The sequence below is a fragment of the Pocillopora verrucosa genome, chromosome 11 (assembly GCF_036669915.1).
Source record: "Pocillopora verrucosa isolate sample1 chromosome 11, ASM3666991v2, whole genome shotgun sequence".
NCBI classification, from domain to species: Eukaryota; Metazoa; Cnidaria; class Anthozoa; order Scleractinia; family Pocilloporidae; genus Pocillopora; species Pocillopora verrucosa.
In genome coordinates this window covers 9,848,777-9,865,410 of record NC_089322.1, presented here as the reverse complement: position 1 = coordinate 9,865,410, position 16,634 = coordinate 9,848,777, and the positions used below count along the sequence as shown (strand labels likewise).

At 36.4% G+C, this 16,634-nt stretch overlaps 1 protein-coding gene and 1 non-coding gene across 3 annotated transcripts in view; both read right to left on the bottom strand.

Moving 5' to 3' along the window:
• LOC131788376 (RNA-splicing ligase RtcB homolog) overlaps window positions 1-16,634 on the bottom strand; it is a 117,545-nt gene that overhangs the window by 34,470 nt on the left and 66,441 nt on the right. The window lies entirely within an intron of this gene.
• Window positions 7,608-7,680, bottom strand: Trnas-gga (transfer RNA serine (anticodon GGA)). Its single transcript has one exon. It is a non-coding gene; the product is annotated as a tRNA-Ser (tRNA).

Sequence of the window (16,634 nt, the reverse complement as noted above, 5' to 3'; positions counted from 1 at the left end):
TTTAATTTTTTTAAATTCTAATCATAACACCTTTAGCTAGTCAATATTCTCAAAAGTTTTTCGTGGTTTCTCTGTCTGGGTGTGCATAGAGGTACTGGTGTTTTTTCGTGGTTTTTTTTTTTTTTTGCACTCCTCCTCTAACGCGTGACTCGCACTTCGCGGTCGCTTCGCGCTTGCCTCCATTTGACCCAAAAACGCTGAAAATTGCCTGTGCTGCAGATCCAGGCCTCCTCAATGAAACTTAGGGCTCATGCTTTCCTCTTTCTTGTCTTTCTTCGTATCAAATGGGTGGTAAAAACAAACTTTTTTTCTATAAAGACATCAACATTCAGATAAGGAGGTTTTTGACGGAGTTAGTCGAGAGTAAAAGCTGTCGAAAATATTGCCTGATAATAATCCAAATTGGAACGAACACAGCTTTCCTGGCCTTTTCCCTGGGGATGTAAGTTAATGATTACTAAGCTAAAATTATGAACAACACTTCACTGAACAATTGTTGTTTTCTTTCTTTCATGTCAACTGATGCTCAGCAGCAAGTAAGTATTTACTTATTGTGCTACGTATGTTCATCCATTACCTGATCTTCTTGTTTAGGATCAACCCTTTTTCATTTAAAATAGACCTGGTTAGTATTTGCATAAAATAAAATTTGAACACTTATCATTTTATTTAAAACTGATATGTAAATAAAATTAGTTTAATCTTACGTTGTGTTTGCCACTTGTCACCTAACTTACGGGCAGCTGAGTAATTTTGTTCGAGCTAGCTTGGAAGTTACAAGAACAATAAGAAACAATAAGGTACATTTTACATGAGGGTGTTCCATTTTGCTATTAAAAAAGGAAATGGTTCCTGAAACCGGATACCTTTTTTTTCAATGATTCTGACATTTTATTAATTGTTTAAATTCTAATCATAATACCCTTAGCAATGAATTATTCTCAAAATTTCTTTCGTGGTTTCTCTATCTTAGTGCTAATCTAGGCCAGCTGAGTAATTTTGTTCGAGCTAGGTTGGAAGTTACAAGAACAATAAGAAACAATAAGCTACATTTTACTTGTGGGTGTTCCATTTTGTTACTAAAAAAAAAGAAAAGGGACCTGAAACCAAATTCCTTATTTTTTTTTTTCAATGATTCTGACAATCTTTTAAAGTATTAAAATTCTAATCATAACATCCTAGCTATTCAATATCCTCAAAATGTCTTTCGTGGTTTCTCTATCTTGGTGTGCGTAGGGATACAGGTGTTTTTTTCGTGGTTTTTTTTTTTTTGCACTCCTCTCGCACGTGACCCGCTCGTCGCAGTCGCTTCGCGCTTGCCTCCGGTTGACCCAAAATCGCTGAAAAACTGCCTGTTCTGCAGATCCAGGCCTCCTCAATGAAACTAAAGGTTCATGTTTCCTCTTTGTTTTCTTTCCTCATATCAAAACGGATGGTAAAAACAAACTTTTATTATAACGACTTTAACATTCAGATAAGGAGGTTTTTGACGGAGTTAGTCGAGAGTAAAAGCTGTGGAAAATATTGCCCGATAATAATCCGAATTGGAACGAACACAGCTTTCCTAGCCTTTTCCCTGGGGGTGTAAGTTAATGATTACTAAGCTAAAATTATTAACAACACTTTAATGAACAATTGTTGTTTTCTTTCTTTCATGTCAACTGAGGCTCAACAGCGAGTAAGTATCTACTTATTGTTCTACGTATGTTTATCTATTCCCTGATCTTGTTGATAAGAACGAGTAAATTTTTTTAAAGACAAGCACAAGCCCGAAGGGCGAGTGCAATTTGAAGTCTCTGAATAATTTAAAAATGCTTACTTACACCAAATTGCACTCGTAATCATGTTGTTACTTGTTAATAATTTACATGAAAAACGCATCGTAGAAAGTCAATACGGAAGAAATTTTGGCACAGCGCGTGCTATTTGTGATTTGTACTCGTGTTACATGAAAAATGCACTAAAATGCACTCGTTGTTTGTCAATGAAACGCGTGTTATTTTTCCATGTATGTTGCTACTTCACTTACAGCAATATTTGTCATATCCTCCTCCCTCCCTCTTTCGTTTCAACGCTACTTCTATTTAATATTTGCTCTATTTGCTCTTGAATCAATAAATAAACAAATGGCGTGAAAACGATCCCGTTAAACCAGGTTTGCTCCGGACATCCTCACCGAGGATGATGATCTATGATTTCCTCGCTCGTGAGAAAGATTGTAGTAAAAGAGAGGAAAAAAATCACCTTATAGTAATCCAGTTAAGAAATGTTCCACGCTATAATAAAGGTAAGTTCCACACATGCCGTTGATCTATGCTTTATTTACAAAAAAAAAGAGAGTTCTCTTATTAATTTGGATATTATCTATTAAACCAGATAGAAACCTGCAAACCGTAAAGGAACTTTCTTAGCCTCTTAACCGAGAGTAACGTGATTAATGATTTCTGGGCTACTAAATATCCTTTAGTGAGGGTGCACTAATAAGTGTTGTTTTCTTTATCATATCACACCGGATGGTAACGAATGAACTCGTCAGTGTGTAAGTAACTATTTATTTTATTAAGTAACAATTTATTTTATTAATTATCCTAATTTTTATCTTTTAAGGAGCAGGTGTATTACACCTTAGTACCAAATGAAGGAAATAATTAATTGAGAGTAAACACTGTAAAATCAAAAACAAAACAAAAAAAATCCAGCCTGAGTGTAATCCAACTAGACCGTAAAAACGAAAACGAAATAAATGAATAAATAAACAAATGCCATGAAAACGATCTAATTAAACCAGGTTAGCTCAGGACATCCTCAGTGACAATCATGATCAAAGATTTCCTGGCTCGTATTGTTGAGTAAGGTTATAGTAAAAAATAGGGAAAAAAATCACCTGATAGTAATTCAATTAGAACAGATCGTAGCGAACCACGCTAAAATCATAAAGCAATAGGGCATTAATTTACTGTTGTATCCTTTCTTTCATTTCACCTGATGCGCAACAGATTGTAAGTATCTGTTTATTGTGTTACGTACGTTTATCCACTCGTTGATCTTGCTGTTCAGCTGCAATTTAATTTTATCTTAAATAGGCATTTGGTTAGTATTTGCGTAGAGTTCAACTTGGATATATACATTTTAATTACTTTAATTGAAGAACCTTATACTACACAAACTTATCAGTGCGAAAGAACCCATTTATTGTTCTACTCAATTTTATTTCATACTTGGTCTTGTTGTAAGTTGAGCTCAATCCAACCAAATTTATTTTCCTCCGAGTTGTGTTTTCAGAAATTTGAATGTATAGATATAAAATTGAATTTCATTGATTTTCTGTACGGTTTTTCACTTGTGATGTGATATTTAGTTAAGTAAAAGAAAGTTGCTGAACATATCAAGAAATTCTTCGCAATGAAGTCTTCAAATAAAGGTTTCAGTACATCACCATGCAATGTTTCACTGATAAGTCATTGATCTATTTCATGAATAATAATAGAGTAGTAATACCTACAAATGGTTCTTATCACTTAAATTTGTATCATTAATGAATTATTATAAAGTTTTCCCAATCAACGAAAGTATAAGCAGCTTTATTAAGCCAACATAGCGAGCTTCTGAAATGTGGGAAGTTAGGTAACTCTAAAAATAGACCATATTTTTCTTAATGGTGCATAAGGAACTTTCATGCGTTAAAATTTAGATAAAGCGGTGGTTAGAAAAATGTATTAGCTCATAAGCTTTTGCATTCAATACTAACAATATTTTCTATTATCATTATTTCTCTCTATTTTCTAAAATGAAATTTATCTCCAGGCTGTAAGTACCCACCATTTTAATTATTCACGCGTATCACAGACATTCTAACTTACGTACATGCCAAAAATGTTTTGAAGTAAGCTGTAACCTTAAAACACTAATTCTGCTTCTTTTATTTCCTTTTTCTTCCTCAACCTTACCGGATATATCAAGATGGTAAGTGGTTTAACGTTCATTATCAAAAACAGCTTTTGTCGATAACACTTCTTTCTAAGGCGTTCTGTGGTGGGGTCGGTTCATTTACAAATCGCTGTCAAGAATGTAAGGAACAAGCGTAAGTGCAAGAATTTTACATCAAGGGTTCAAGAACTACATGAAAAACGTGTGAAATTACTGTGCTGTGTAGAAGGGATAACTCTTCCACATACCTTCCACACGTTTTTCACTTGACTTATGCAATTTATACATGTGCAATAAATAATGGTGATAGGACTGAATAGAGTCCAATTCGGTCTGTAACCATACAAGTGATCATAAAAATCGGACGACCGCGCAGCGGGAGTTGCATTTACAGATAGAATTGGACGACTTGAAGTCCTGTTATCAATTAATCAGACAAATGACGACAAAATAATGACAAAACTTGAGAAAGAAAATAGACATCAGTTGTACGTTTTCATTAAAAAAACAACAATTAACTCAGCGAAATGCGCGACAACATCGCTTACCGTCCACTTACACAAGTATAACGTATCTACTGTCTTGTTGCACTGTCCAATTACAGGCATGACGCGTACACTGTCCTATTATTGTTCAAATCGGGCTGTTGATAACCAATCACGTTCGAGAATTTTGTTATAGTTTTGATTTGTGTGAAATCGTGTGAAGATAGTGATCAGAACTCCCCGTTACGAGTGCCTGAGTACACGCACAAATGCGTCTAGTGGAATAACCCCCTCTTTTGGGGATTGAGATAATAAGACTGATAAGAACCGTGTCACTTGAATTGAAAAAATACGGGGTAGACATGGTAATATATAGATTTACCCAAGCCTAAAAGCGGAGCTCTTGTTAGTTTATTTTCTAGCCCCTCATTATAATATAAATTGTAACAAAACTCTTCAGCACTGGCTGTAGAAGAGTTCTTCAAGGGAATTAAGAGACCAGTTCGGGGGGTGGGGAGGTTCCAGACCTCGCCAATTCTTCCCTTCCCAATCATTAACGTTCTCACACCATTTGCGATAATTGTATGCTAGTCAGCGGTATCTTCAAGCAGCTGTAGACCTTCGTTGTTCCTGATGTGATGAGGAAATTTTCGAAGATAGAGAAGCTTTTCTTCTCCAGAGGAAGTGTGCGATGTCAGCATCAGTTGAAATTATATTCTTCTGAGCGTGACTAATAATTTTGGTTCAGGAAAATGAGCCAAAACTGAAAGAAACGAAGCTAAACCACTTCGAGTCTAGACGTTACCAGTCGATTGAAGAGTATACACGTGATAACAGTGAATTAGTAAATCAAGACGCTAGAATCGTATGGGTTTCTCCTATATCTTCTCTTGAAGTTTCCAAGTATGACTGCTTGTTTCATAATTGTCCTCTGACTGGAAATACACGGCGTCTTTTAGAGATTCTGTCTGTTATTTGATTCGGTAATCTCTGATGTAACTACTTACACTGTAGGTTTCTTTAAGACAACTACCCATGATCTTAGCAACTCCAGCTAATGAAGTAAGAAATTTGACTAACATGTTTCTTGAGCTGCAAAAGTTTGCTTTAAAAGAAGACAAGCTAGAGCTAAAATGTCGTGATTAAAACTCGATGACGGAGTGACTTTTTTCAAACTTGGAAACTATCATCGTGAAAACCATACTTGTGCCTGGTAACTCATTCTTATTCTGATGAATTAGTTTTAAGAAGGATACAATATTTTATTACAAATATTTGATGCATAGGCTGTGCACAAATATTTAATTCAACTATACTTTTATAGCCAATACCAATCCCTAGGCATGAGGAAATGTCAGTAGGATCAGTGGAAAAAATGTACCAAACATCTGCAAGATTTGATGTAATTATTCCAATTACATGAATATTAGCTAATACTAGAAGATCTAAGAATATTCAAAAGAATGTAATTTTTTTTTTGAAAAATTAGAACTCAGCATAGGCCAAATAAACAAGACTCTTAGAAAAAAAATGTGTATTAATGAAAAAAGCTAAGAAACCTTTTTACCGGTTTTTATGTCGAAAACACACACATGCAGATTTCTTATAAACCTGTAGTTCAAGCCTACAATAACTTCAAAATTTTGATGCACACCTCAAAAGGAGAAGAAATATATTTCAAGTTTATATTTATGTAGTTTAGGCTTGTCTAGTCAAATTGAGTCAAACAAAGATATTTTTCACAACTAATTTTATAGGTTAGCCTACCTAGAACAATCAACTTCAGGTACAAATAAGACTAGGTATGTACCAATGATGCACAAAAGAACTACCTGTGGTAAGAGGGCAGGCTTTCCTTTGTTCATTTAAAAAAATACTGAGGTTATCATCTTTCCACTGTTTCCAATGTTTCCAATGTTAAGTTTGGGTATGAGTATTGGTAAGAAACACCATGCATTAATGAAAGCTTGAGCAAGAGTATTTAATGTAATTCAAATAAAAATATTACATGTTAAAATGTGGCAACTTACACAGCAAAATTATATAATCACACAATTCCAAAAAAAGAAAGTCAGAAAACCTGCTTCAACTTTTGAGGGTTTGAGGTAGAGAGAAATAAGCAGAAGTATATTACCTACGTGTCTTTGCTTCTGAAGAAGGCTATAATAGGTACTTTTTAAGCAATTATCTACATAATTATGCAACCCGAGTGCAATATACGGTCGTAAAAGCAATTATTTTATTCTAACCTTCCTCCTTCAAGGGTGTCTTGTGTATCAAATATATCAAGTTCAGTACCTCTAGAGTCATAAGCCGGGCTTATGGGGCTACAAAAGAAAATAATCAACGCGTTATGGCAGGTCAATTTATCGAGAGTCAATTAAATATAGTTTCATGAGATCGTATGGAAAGTTTAAAATGTGCTTCACTTGTGCTACAAATACGTATTTATCGTTCTTAATTACTGATGAAATTCCGAGAGTGTTACTCAGTTAATTCAAAAGAAAATATCCAAGTAGGTTACGGAATGGTTCACGAATTGTAAACTGATAATGTGTTAACAAAACCTCCCTAAATTATGATGTCGATACGAATTTATCGTTCATAATCACTTATGAAATTCCGAGATTGTACCTCGATGAATTCAATAGAAAATATCCAGGAAGGTTACAGAAACGGACTCTCAAAAACGGCTCTTGAATTAAAAACCTGTAAACAACAATCATTTACGCTAACCATGCGCTTACCAGCGTGCTTGTGAGCTCAAATTGCCAAGACCCCGTTTAATGAATGAGTTGCCAGTAATCGGATCCTTGTGTTTACGCACAGATTTTTGGGATAGCCACGGGGCAAACATCGTAACTCACTAGAAGGAAATGTATGGTGAACGGTTGTTCTGACGTCCAAAAATACGATGTTAGCGAGAAATTTTCGCTTTTTTGCCGCTCTTTTATCAGAAATGGATTTGAGTAATGCTGATACTAGGGAGGCGCAAGTTTTTGTTCGAAAAACCATGTAATATGTAGCAAAATCTACCGATTAACTTGTCTCCATGCGCAAGGTTTATTATGAATTTGACGTCGCGTAATAGTCTCGACATTTTTGAAAACATAACTTCAACGTGAATGAAAGGGATCCTCGCAGTAATGTGCACTACTTAGGCAGTAGTGAAAATAAGGCCTGAAAAAAAAAATCAGGCCTGTACGAGATTTGAACCCATGACCTCTGCGATTCCAGTGCAGCGCCCTACCTACTGAGCTAACAAGCCAACTGGGAGCTTTTGGAAGCCTAGGTTAGGAGAATACACGGCCCCTTCGAGCTTGTGTTTGTGCCAGTATCCGCCAGAGCTTTCGCGCCGTTCAGGCAACAGGTTAGCTCAGGAAAGGGCTTGACCTTTATTACAAATGATATATTTCTGTCATTAAGATACAATGGAAACTACAATTGGTAGGGTTTTCATATGATAAGGAAAGCGCAAATATAATCATGTGGAAAGACAAGGAATATGAGTACATCTTAAGCGCGTGAAATAAACAACATTAAGCTCACCGTTCTTCGCTCGCGAAATGTCAGCCGAAAAGAATGTTGAACAATCGTGTACGTTGTGGGAACAGGCCCCTTAATCAGTATTCTCTTTAGCTGAATTCATTGGTTATCTTCCTCTGATTTGACTGGTGCTATGTGTCGTAACAGCCGTCTTCGAAGCCGGTACGGAGGATAAGGCCGATCGGCGATCGAAGATCGAAACGCGTCCATTTTGGCCATACAGCTACTCTGTATGTGTATTGTTGTTGTAGCTAACATCATTTGGTGCTCCGGCCGCGCAGTACGTTCGCCCTTTCATCTAGATTTCTTCTCTCTCCACCATAGTTGCCGACGTGTCTTCACAGTTTTCTACGTCATTGCTATGATCTGAAACATAAACGTTTTGGCCGCGCGCCTAATGGAGACACTTTTTGGTGGCCAAATGGTACCTCCAATGCGCAAAAAAATGTTCAAGGAGAACTTCCTAGGCGCTAATTAGATTAAGCAGCTATCAACCAGAAAATAATAATAATAAATAGTGTCATAGACATTTTAAGGTCAATTTCATCAAAATTATTTGCCTAGTGGAGTCCTTCACCTATTTCATCTCTTTAAATTACCTCATTAAGTAATTATTGTACCTCTCGCGCATTAATTAGCCACCTTGGAAAATATTTCTTCCAGCAGCTCATCTGAATGCTTTTCATGTTGATAAGCACGTTTTAGATTATCTTTAAGGACTACTCGATAATGATAACTTTCTCTTGATGGTTGTAAGTGTACTCAGCATGTCATAAAATATTGAAGTTCTTTCAATTTGCACAATGATCAAACCAAAAAGTGGCCCTTGGCAGCTGAAAATTTTTTGGCGGGCAAAAATTAATCCTACGATCACAATTTTTTTTTATTTTGGCTTTTTGGTAACGGTTGAGTTATGGATTCGTTTTCTTTAGCTACAGAAACAATTTACGATCTGCTTGCGCACCTCATTGCATATATTTGTTAGTGTCTTTCTTATTGATATGGTTCCGAATCAGGCGAAAACATTGAGCAAGCAATAAAATAATATTTTAAAGCAGAAAGTAACTTTGTCAAAATATTTCTCTTCATCTTTTTTCTCCTTTGAGATCTGCATTGGACTACAAAACGTAAGTAGATAAAGTAATTTTTTTTCCAGTACTTTTGATTCTCTCCGTCTGAGAAGTCCAGCTCACTACTAGATCACAACCGTTCTCCTGTAAGCAGCACAATTGACTCCACGCTTGGTGTGGGAGTAGGATGGGTTTGGGATATAGAATTGATTCAGTTGATATTTTTAATGATAAATAATTCCTTCTTCTAGGTGAATTCAATGTCCAATATCAGTTTTACTGACTCCAATGCATTTTAGCCTTTCAGAAATAAAATTACGCTGAGCCCTTCGTGATAATTCCAATGAGTTGGATTAAATGCCGAGGCGTTGTTTTTCATTTTTGTGTATGCGAAGTTGGCAAAACTTGATATTCGTCGTTTTTCAATTTTTTTTCTCGAAGTGGGTGGCACAGTTTTCCGTTGATCGTATTCGTCGTCTTATAATTTTCTCTTGTCATTGGGAAAGATAATAGTTAATGTCTAGGGAAATTGGCGTACATATTTCTATTACGTTTAAATTGCTCGAAACAAGTGGAATATCTAGATTGACACTGCTCAACAAGTGAAATGAGGCACGAGATTTGCCTGCCTGTTCGTGATTGATAATTGAGTTTCCTTTACAACTTGTAGTTTATGGTTGATACATACTTTACTGCTTTTACTTTCTTTAATTTTTTTTTGTTCATCTTCCTTTTAATCTGGTGCATTGGCCCCCACTTGTCAAATCAGGGTGTAAGTAACGTTTCGTTGTCTAATAATTATCTCTTGTCATTAGGAAAGGTAATGGTTAATGACTAAGTAAATTGGTTTCTATTACATTTGAATTGCTTGAAGCAAGTGATCATTTTAAATGCTACTTTTTAAGTCGAATCGAGTAATTACGTATAGAAACGAGTAAATATTTCGAGGTGTTTACCATTCATTACATTAAGAAACAATTCAAGTTGAGTTTACTATCCTGCTCTCAGAGTAGCACAGACACAGACAGAGTGAAATATAATGCTAAAAAGTATACATTTTGATTGCTATCATGCAATTTACTTCACAAAACATCTGAAGATTGAAATATGAAAGGAAAATGGCAAAGTTTAGTGAGCCAAAATAGGACAATCGCGCAACAGGAGTCCGGTTTGTTAATTATGAGTATGATTTCATACAGAATTAAGAGACACGAAGTTCTGTTACCAATTTATGATAACTATTACAGTTGCTTTTTGTTTGTTTGTTTTCATATCACGTTCCAATTCCCCTACTTTTTTCTGTTTCTTGTCCCTTTCATGTGATTCATTTGGGTAACTTTGAAAACTTAGCCCGTAAATAACATTTCTATGGCATTTTGAATCCTTTTAGAGCTGAAATGCATCTACTTTGTAGATCTCAAAATAGCATCGATGGAACTTTTCTGGGTTTTATTATTTAAATTTAGTCGTTTTTCCACTTTTTTTACTTTCCATCTTTCGCATATCGTCCATGAAACGAGGCACGAGCTTTACCTGCCTGTTCGTAATTGAAAATTGAGTTTCATTTACTACTTGTAGTTTGTCGTTGATATTCTGATACTTTGGTGCTTTTATTTTCTTTAATGTTTTTTTTTCTTCATTTTCCTTTTAATTTGGTGCACTATATACCATTTGACAAATCAGATTGTAAGAAATGTTTTCGTTGCTTAATAGTTTTTTGTTATTTGTACATTTGATATTAATTAGTTATTTGATTACTGACTAAATAAAATTGCTACAACTAAGTTGAGTCCCTTTATACACCTATAATTATGGACGATATGGGAAAGTCTAAAATTACATCTAGAAAGGGTAAATAGTTCAGGGTTTTCACCATACATTACATTAAAAACATTTCAAGCTGTATTTACCTTGTTGCTCTCAAAGAAGCATAGAGCCACAGAGAGAGACAGGCAGAAACATAATACTAAAAAGTATCCTTTTTTTTCACACAGTTTACTTCAAAAAACATGTGAAGATTAAAATTTACTTTTTGGGGTTGTACTTAATATTGATGGGTATTTAACAAGTTGCGTACGTACTCTGGTGTAATTACTACCTTTTCTTTCTTTTTTTATTTCTTCATTTTCCTTCTGATCTTGCGCATTGACCCAAATTTGGGAAATCAGGGAGTAAGTAACATTTTCGTTGCTTTTAAATAGTTATTAGTTAAGATAACGGTTTCTATAGGATTGGAATTGCTTGCCGGAGGCAAGTTGAATATCTAGATTGACACTGATTAAAAGTGAAATGAAGTGCGGCCTGTTCGTAATTGATAATTGAGTTCATTGACTAATTGTAGTTCGGGTTCTAGTTTGTATACTGTCTCTTTAGTAATCACGAAAAAATTTTCTGACTACTTCAGATCTTCTGCAAAGTGAGTTAACATTTCGGGTGCTTAAGAAGCATAGTGTCCTCTCGTGACCAGTAATTGAAAGCGCAATTCAAACCGTCATAGTCTTTTGATCACTTAGTATGTGAAACTCCAGTTACAACTCACCTTATCTAAAAGATATATTTTGTTTAGCATATCTTTGCATGGAGCGCTTCGGGATGATTATTATCTCTTGTGTCCAGCTCATAATCTCTTGATGTCCGAAAATATGCTGAGTCGTTTTTATCTTATGACACCATCCACAATTCCATAGAATACCTTAGTGAAAGTTCACATGTGTGGGGCCGGACGGGTTGATGTGAGCCGGCGCCCGTTTCTCGAAATTGAAAGGGCCCGAGGGAATATTTCAAAAACAGCATTTTAGGAATAGAGAAGCAGCTTGGCAATCTAACTAGCCCATTTTGTTCCTTTATCTAATAGTTTTATCGTAGAATTTTCCATCGCGTAGAATGCCAATTGTTCTCGGGACATTTACTTGCAGTAGCGAAAAAATTATAGATCCGTAATATTAGCGGCGAAAGATATTCTGGAGAGCTTTGATTGGTCAAAGATTACGCGCTCATTCCTCCTCAGGGAATAATGCTTAAGCTCATTAACTTGTCAAGGCGGAGCTACGAAACAATAGCTTAGAAAGTTATTGTTTATGCTATTGTTAGAAGGATATCACAGATTACCTGCGTGTGTTACAACCTGGAAGAGCGTTCGATTTTGAAACATTCGTTACATATCCATCTATTTCTTCATCTTACTCAACAAACACTTTGGGTCTATCACTACCCGTTTAGGATTTGATTTTCATTGGAAAAATTTACCTGCACAATTTTTCTAAAATAGAGAGGACGTTATGAGGTCTGTAGGTCACTCTGACACTTGTTTCTTTGAAACAAAATAAAAGTCACACACGATGCAGCCAGTAAAAGAGAGCAACTCACATGCCCTCTGTCTACTCCTCGTCTTTCAGCTGCCGGCTGGTTGGTTCCCGAGCGGGTTCTCTTTGTTTGCGTCTCTCAAGCTTTTAGTTCGCTTTTTTCCTTTTGGGAGAAAAAGACTGCCACACGGGGTAGCAAAAGATATTGTCTTATTTCTGTTCACGCGCTTTATTTGCATTCTTCTATCTTCACCAGTCAAAAGTAAAGTTTTCATTGTTTGGTCATGGGGGAGGCCTAGCGGCCTCCCTTTAATGTCTACTGAATATCAGTCGACATGGCCCTTTGGAGTCAAAGCTTCCAAAAGCTTTTTACCCAAAAGGGCATTTTCTTTAAAAGGTTTACCATTGTGGGCAAGTCTCTGATCCTCTGAATTGTATAACTCGGCGGTCTTTTCTTCAACTGTGGTCGAAAGGTCGTTGTTCTTTTTCGTCACCTTTGCCAACACATCACTTGGTGTCAGCGCGATCTCCTCGGGGTTTATTGTAATTTTAACCCACGTCTCGGCTCGTACTTTTTTCCTCTGTTTACCGCATGTAATTGAGTCCATCTTGCGTTTAAATCTCCTTATATTTTCGCCGACTGCGCGACATCCCCGATCGCAGGAGAATTCATTGAGCTTGTAGCTGAGAGGCAGGATGCTCGCCTGAAGTGAATCAAATACTCTACGAGGCAGCCAGTAAAACTCTCTGCATTTTCAGGCTGCTTCACCGCCCATTCTTGAATAGGCCATTGTTTAGTTTTGAAAGCCATTGTTGTTCAAGCGTAGGCTGAAAACAATAGTGTCGAACTCGAAACGCGCCATTTTTCGAAAGGAACTTCGACTACAAATTTTAAAACTGCGAGAAATAGTGGTTGTCGTTCACCAATTTTCCAAGGTAAAACGGATTCTGTTTCAGGAAAGATTCATCTTCTATTTCCCGCTCTTGGGTTTTTGGATGCCGGTTTGAGTTTTTGAAAAATCGCTTTTGAAATCGGCCTTCATACTAAAAATGTCCGTTTTTCGTCATTTTCAAAGGCTCGGGAAGAGTCCTTATACTTTCTTAAACTTCCCCTTTTTAAGCTTAAATTAAGGATTAACCCTTCCTCTTCAAAAACCCGCTCTTGGGTTTCTCAATATTTGCCTCTGGCAATTGAAAAATCGAATTTTATGAACGCTGCTGAGCTAGTTTCGGCCCTTTCTTCTCTAAGGCGCGAGTGCAGTCAAATCTCCCGCTTCAGTACTGATGAATAATTAATGATGTCCAGGCATTCTACGCGATGCTAACCTTTTGAAACCTTCATCTTGAAGGAAAGTTTCCGGAGCCCTCGAGAAACGGACTCCCGGTCCGGAAAAAGCCGTCTGGCCATAGTGCACTTGTGCGGTTTTGTCGCAAAAAAATATAAAATTAAAAATAAAAACACTGTTCACTGTTGTTCCAAAAAAATTAGTGACAGTCTTGAACAGAAATGGAAAAAAAAATGTCACGTTTTTCGATGAAATGTGAGTTTCCTGTTCTAACTCGAAAAAATAAAGGAAAAGTTTTGATTGTAGAATCGTTTTTGTGGTTATCCCGCACGCGCCAGTTTATCGCGTCCTTTTTGAGTAAAAACAAATTCTCTAAATTTTCAACTCTTATCAATCATATGATAAAATGCTTATTGACTGAGTTAGGTCGAGCTGGATGGGAAATGTTTGGCTCTCGGTCATGGCACTCGTACCTCTGCGCTGCGCTCTGTCCGTACGTCATGATTACGAGCCAAATACTTTTCCATCCGTGACCCCTGGCACTCAGTCAAATAGTACAAGGAATCTTACAACGGCTTTAAATTGATAGTATATTTCAGTTGATTAATTTTCTTTTCTTTTTCATGGGATTCATCAACGTCTCATTAGAATTAACAGGACGTAAGTAGATTTTTCTTTACTTTTTCTCATTCGTTTTCACTTTTCTAACAAACAAGGTACTAATCGTCAATCATCAAGTGTGAAACTTTCTTCAGACTTATCATCATTTTTGCGAAAGAGTACATTTGTAACAGGAAAAGCTTAAATTACAATGAACCAGCACAGTTTTCGCCCCAGTCATCATTAATGATTGCGGCCAAGAGTTATACTTCGGCAACATGTCCTTTTTTAAGAGTGGTGGCTGACTGAGTGTTCAAGACTGTTATCCGGTCAGACTTTCCTATTCACTACCGACGTGGTCACCGTTTGAAATACCCAACAGTTGTGGCAAGGGTAATAAGACGCGTAGTCATACTACTGAGGGTTCCATTAACAAGACACTTTTACTTAACGATACCAAACTTAAGAACTATGTAGGCAATAACAAATGTGCATCATTAACTAGCATATCTCTTTTTCTTATTTCCTACTTTGACTGGCAAACAGATCGTAAGTATGTTTTCTTTTTATGGTAACTGGAGGATTCACTATTGCAGTAACAATCATATAACATATTTGTGTCACCGTCGCTTACTTTGGTAAAAATTAAAGTAATAATTTTCTTTTTAATTATATTATTGGAAACAAATATGTAGATGAGAAATTATGAACACCAATAAACATGGCATTCTGATATTCGCCTTGTTTCCTTGTTTCCTTGGAAACTGGTTGAAGTTGTTTTGAATTGGGCTCTTATAAAAATATTTATTAAATGTGAGCCATTAGTAGCTAAGGATCTGGTTTTCATCCAGTGGCTCAGATTAGGTAAAGATTTAAGGGTATCTGTGGTAGACCATGAAATTGAGGTGTCATTCACTTGAAACTGTTCCTGATGTATTTTTTTCTCATTCCTTGGCCTTGGCAAATGTGAAAAACGATTAGAACGTAAGTACATGTTTCATTTTCGTTTAAAGCATTAGTATTTGCATGACTCCTTTACAGTGCGTTTACGTTCACATATTTAACTGCTAAACGATGGGAAAAGTATACAGCATTTCTCAATAAACAACTGGATGTCTTTAAACTACAGATGCACGCCTAATTATATTTTTATATTTTATATTTTACATGTCCTTCTGCAATCACTCAGCTGGTAAGTTGGATTTAGTTTATCTCGCGCAATTCTTATTTCTTAATAATCATGAGAAAGACATTAAATTTTTCTGTAGTCCTTAAGATCCCACTTACAACCGGACCACGAATGAATTGTTTATTCTTTCTGGAGTGCATGTCGATTCAGTGTTGTAAAAGCAAAGCCAGGTTATCATCACGGGGAATTCAGAATAACGAAAACTCAATGAAGCCGGCACCCAGTGCTGGAAAATGCACGTGATTATGTGAAATCAAACTGCCTGAGAAGCTGTTGTGCACGACTGGCGTAGCAAAACTCTGATGTTACCCTGAATTACTTCTGACACCCTCATTGACAGTTTCAATCACAGAAATTTACACTGACATCCGTCAGTGTATGTTAAGTTCATTATTACGCTTTATTTCGAATTTTGAGCTCAAAGGGTGCTTTCGATATATTTTTATCGGTGAAGATTTCCATAACTGGCCCCTCATCCTCTGATCTGCTGGTGACAGCTGACGAGGAACATTCGATTCAGCAATGCTAACTCTCTACTTCCTGATAGCAACTGAATTTCGTCGAAGACCGCAAACAAAAACGTTTACGGTGTCTACCTTAGGATCATCATAAGGCCTGATAAACGCAGAACAGAAGTAAGACAAAGTTAACCATAAGTAATTCAAGGGCTGCACGCATAAAATCAGTCAAACTCTCAACACGAAACCGGCGTGAACGAGATATGCAACCATCCTTGACGATTTTCTCTTAAGTTTCTGGAGAATCTTTTTCCAACATCACATCCTTTTATGGGAAATGCTCGCTTTCCATGTATTGAGAAAGTACTGGAACCTTATTCCTTTCATAAAAGCGGGTTAGAATTTTATGATGAATTGTTATTTCATAACTTAATTATAAGCTATGCTATTTAGATCATTAACTGCTCCTCCTTTCTTATCTCATCTTTTCTGTCTAGCCAAAAGGGAAGGTAACTATCAATATCATCCGTTCCTAAAAATAAATAACTCTCCTTTGGCTTAATACACATTATTGACACTCTGCACCGGCTGATTGCTGATCAGCAAATTGAAATCGTAAATAGTAAAGAAATATCTGCGTGTGTATCAATGACAGTGAAGAAATGTAAAATGGTTTCCGTGTTTACATAGCCTGATGTAAACACGCGGGAAGTTGGGAGAACACGAGATAAGCGTAGAAAACCACGAAGCGAAGCGGATTGTTTTCCAGCT